The following is a 4,925-nucleotide window of genomic DNA, read 5'->3' on the forward strand; positions in this document are numbered from 1 at the left end:
GACAATCTAATTTTTAGAAACTTTTCAGTTATATTTTGATCTGCTTGAGTTGTTGCATACTGCTGGGCCTCCCGTGGTCCCTGCTGATGGTATTTGAGAGAATGAAAGGGACTTTTCAAGACTGAGCTGCCTAGTACTTCTAAATATGGGAATGGAGACTCTGGTCTATGGGGTGAAGCTTCTTGAGCTGGGTGCTAGTTGTGGCAGGATCTCTCCTTTCCTATGACAGATGCAGAATACCTCCAGAACCATCCCTTGTTATGGTGGGATACCCCTACTTACGGGCATCAGAGTGTATTTACTGGACCAGCTGCTTGTGGTGTGGTTTCCCTTTGTTGGTGCCTGTGGCCTCGTTGGTGTCTCAGGTGGTGCTGCTGCTGAGGATGGTGAATGCTTCCCCTGGCTGCTTATTGACAGTGAGGTTTCCAGTTGAACCTTCTTGCTGTTTCTCCTGGCCTCACCTGGTGGTGTTGATGGCAATCCTATTAAGTTCAAGAGAGGAATGAACCTACCTGGGCTGCTTTCTGTTGCAGGCTTTGCAGGCTTAGGAGTTGGGAAACATCAGATCTGGATCACTTTTTTTTTTTTTTTTTTTTTTTTTCAGTTGGTAGGGTTTTAAGACAACCTGTTACTATGTTGTTCCTCTAATCCTGGGGTCTTCAACTAGTTTTTCTTCCTTTTTTAAACCTTTCAATGTTTTCCTTTGGTTATATTTTCTGGTATTTTCAGGTTTTATAATTGTACTTAATGGAGAGGAACAGGGAGAGACCAAAAGCCCTTCTGCTTATTTTTTAATTGCAGTGGGTGGAACTTATTTGGATTTGGATTTAAATAAAGTAAAAAGGTAAACTAATTTGATATGAGATTACTCAAATTTTGAAAGCTAGGTATTTTATATAAAAGTATTTTTCTTATGATATGATTGTGTAAAAATAAGATTGTCTCTTAGAGATATATACTAACATGTTTATAGGTGAAATTATGATATGCATAGGATTTGCCTCAAAGATAATATATATGGGTTTGTTCACAGGGTAAGAGTAGTCATTGGCAGATGGTTGTTAAGGCTAGGGGATGAATATGTGGGACTCAGAATACCTTTGTGTATGTGAAAAATTCTCCATGGTTTTAAGTTAAATTTAATTAATTTATTTCTTGCATCCCCCTTATCTCTGAAGCTTTTTTTTTAAAGTTTAGCTTATATTTCTCGAACACAGGTTAGATATTATGGTAGAAAGAAACTTGCCTGATTTATTTTCTTTGTACCCAATTTTTGAGTATTGGTGAAGCTAACATGATATATAGGCTACCAAGCTTTAACACATTTTCTTATAAGGTGAAGAAATATTAAAGTGTTCACAGTGTGTACATCACCTCTGATCGGTACTTTAGGAGCCCCAGGAACCATTTGGTTGCTTGTGAACAGGTAGTTACAATGAAAGTGATTTTACCCTGTAAGATAGTTAATGTGCTTTCTTTAAGCGAGCTCTTTTCTAGTCACCAGGATCTGAAGTTCCAGAGTTAACTCTTCTATAGATCAGTATATTAATACATTGGACATTTATTCATTCTTTCTTTCTTTCACAGCTTTCTGTTCAAAATCAGGAGTTTGAGATAAATAAAGATGGAATCCCGAAAGTGGATCAGTTTCATTTGGTATGTGGCCTTTTTGACATTTACTGGTTTGAAACACATGCAGTAATATAAACTTAGATATCTGACTGAAAGTGTCCACCAGTTTTTCTGAGAATCCAAATTAACATTTGCAATAAATGAAGTATTGGAAAAAATTCAGGTGCCCTACTTACACCGCTTAATTACTACACCAGTGTTATCCTGCTGGGTTGTATGTTTGTCACACAGATTATATAAATAATCTAACAATTAGGGAAGAATATTGTTTACTGTGTGTTTTAAGATCATATTAGAGTAAAATAATGTTTTATTATAACTTAGTTTTTTATAAGTACCTAACTATATCTTTGTCATTCACATATGTATTCAGCCAGCATATTTTGAGTAGCTATTTCTGTGACAGGAATTGAACCAGGTCCTAGGATTACAAGGATTGTGGCATTGAGAATGAAATTAATAATTTAGAAATGTGAACAAGTAAATAATTAACATCTATAAGTTAAGTAATTAGCAAGTACTTTGGGGGTACTCCATTTACCCTGATTTGATTTTTACACATTATATGCTTGTATTAAAATATCTCATGTACTTCATAGTGTACCCATAAAGATTAAAAAAAAATGAAGCCCCTAAAAAAAGTACTTTGGGGGAAGCTGAATTTTAGTTCTGCAAAGAAAGGGGCAATTCAGTATGACTAGATATAAAGAGGATAAATATGACAGCAGATGAGTCTATAAGAGTATAATGATCAGGCTCTGGAAGTTCTTATGCTATTTTGAGTTAGGATTACAGTGAAATAATACATATAATTTTGTTAAACTCAGTAGTTCCTTATTTGACTACAGAAATATTGTACAATACCTTCTAGTGTCCCATGAAATCATTTTTAAAAAACACATCTTAGAAGTGATATTAAGGAGCTTTGCCACACTTCTTGGGTAGTAGTAAAAAGCATTCCAGACAACTTTTGTAGGATTATAAAACTTCATGTTACACTTCCTGATTATCTCTGTGGAAGGGGATAACAAAGAAGGTTGACTATGGTTTACAGTTTGGAAAAGTCTATGATAAAGATTTCTTGCTGTTAGATAGAAAAATACCAGAAATGCTGCATTAGAGGTTACAGATTCACCAAAAGTGCACATCCAGAACCCTTGCTCTTTCAGGTTTGATAGAAAAATTACCTTGTACCAAGTTATCCTGAAATTTAGCTCAAACTTAAAACTTATACAATTTCATGAGTCAGGAATCTGGACACAGCTTATTTGGGATTTCTGCTTCAGTGAATTTAAGGTTGCAGTTAAGATGTTGGCTGGGCTATAGTCATCTTAAAGCTTGACTGGAGATGGCTATGCCTCTAACCTCACATGTTTGTTCACAGGATTCTGTTTCTTTCAGTTTATTAGAATGAGGACCTCAGTTCTTCTCTAGTTGTTGGCCAGAGGTTGCCCTCAATCCTTTGCCCTGTTTCCATCATGGCAGCATGTTTCATTGAAATGTGTATGCAGAGAAGGCAGTGGACTCTGTTCACTAAGACAGAAGTGACAGTTTTTCATAACAAAATTGTAAAAGTGATATCCCATAGTTTTTGACAGTATTCTCTCTGTTAGAAGCAATTCTCTAGGTCCAAGAGGAGAGAATTATGTAAAGTTATGAATAACAGAAGATTGGGGTCCTGGGGCAATCTTAGAAGTCTGCCTACTCTAAGATGTAATCTGGCTGGGCGTGGTGGCTCATGCCTATAATCCCAGCATTTTGGGAAGCCGAGGTGGGCAGATCAACTGAGGTCAGGAGTTCAGGACCAGCCTGCTCAACATAGTAAGACCCGGTCTGTACTAAAAATACAAAAAAATTAGCTGGGCGTGGTAGCAGGTGCCTGTAGTCCCAGCTACTTGGGAATCTGAGGCAGGAGAATCACTTGAACCTGGGAGGCAGAGATTGCAGTGAGCCGAGATTGTGCCACTGCATTCCAGCCTGGGTGACAGAATGAGACTTTGTCTCAAAAACATAAAAAATAAATAAAAATAATAATAATCTGCAAGTAATCATGCCTTGCTAGGCATGCTGCTAGGTATATGTATAATTGTATAATAAAAGTGAATGTAAATACACAGTCCCTGTTTAATGTGGATAGCTACTCATGGATTCAAGGATTGTAGCATTTAAAATGAAATTAATAATTTAGAAATTTGAACAAGCAATATTTATAAATTGAGTAATAAACAAGTTCAAATTATAAGAATCTTGACTTGTATAGTATTTGCTTCTGTGATCTGAGTCAGTTATTAGTGCTGGGAATGGGATTACCTTTATCTACATTTTGTGATCACACATAGCTGCAAAACAAGTCAAGGCTCTGTAGTCAGCACATTACAGATACCATACCACAAACGGAGAAGAATATAAATTCATGGAACCATGTAGTTGAGAGAGTTATTAGAGGATAATTAATACACCATTCCCATCCTTCAGAATCCCTGCAGTAATACCCCCAACAGATGGCCCTCAGCCTCTGCTTAAGTACAGTAGTGCCAATTTTGGTAGTTTGTGTCTAAAAGTTGGTCTATTCCATTTAAGTTATCTAGCTTGTTGGCATACAGTTGTACATATTTTCTTTTTATTTATTTATTTATTTATTTTTTATTATTATTATACTTTAAGTTCTAGGGTACATGTGCATAACGTGCAGGTTTGTTACATATGTATACTTGTGCCATGTTGGTGTGCTGCACCCATCAACTCGTCAGCACCCATCAATTCATCTTTTATATCAGGTATAACTCCCAATGCAATCCCTCCCCCCTCCCCCCTCCCCATGATAGGCCCTGGTGTGTGATGTTCCCCTTCCCGAGTCCAAGTGATCTCATTGTTCAGTTCCCACCTATGAGTGAGAACATGCGGTGTTTGGTTTTCATATTTTCTTTATAATTCTTTTTATCTCTCTAAGTTCAGTAGTGTCCCATTTTACATTTCAGATTCTGGCAGTTTCAGTCTTCTCTCTTTTTTTCTTGGTTAGTCCAAGTAAATTTTGTCCAGTTTGTACATTTTTAAAAAATACCTAGCTTTTGGTTTTATTGATTTTCCTCTCTTGTTTTTCTGTTGTCTATTTTCTTTCTAATCTTTATTATTTCTGTCCTTCTGCTTGCTTTAGGTTTAGTTTATAACATATGTTATGCAATTATCACACCTTGTAAAATTAACAAATTGTAATATTGTATTTAAATTTCCCTAATTGTCTTAAATATATTTTTAAATGGTTGCTTTTTTCAAATTAGTATGTCAACAAGATC

The 4,925-nt window shown here is 36.0% G+C and overlaps 1 long non-coding RNA gene across 1 annotated transcript in view; it reads left to right on the forward strand.

The window, feature by feature from the left end:
* Nucleotides 1-1,586: 1,586 nt before the first annotated feature.
* Nucleotides 1,587-4,925, forward strand: part of LOC105517570 — a 10,377-nt gene continuing 7,038 nt past the window's right edge. The window contains exon 1 of the long non-coding RNA XR_001002689.1: nucleotides 1,587-1,656. This is a non-coding gene — a long non-coding RNA (uncharacterized LOC105517570). The remainder of the gene's footprint in view (nucleotides 1,657-4,925) is intronic.

The sequence above is a fragment of the Colobus angolensis genome, unplaced genomic scaffold (genome assembly GCF_000951035.1).
Source record: "Colobus angolensis palliatus isolate OR3802 unplaced genomic scaffold, Cang.pa_1.0 Scaffold302, whole genome shotgun sequence".
Taxonomy (NCBI): domain Eukaryota; kingdom Metazoa; phylum Chordata; class Mammalia; order Primates; family Cercopithecidae; genus Colobus; species Colobus angolensis.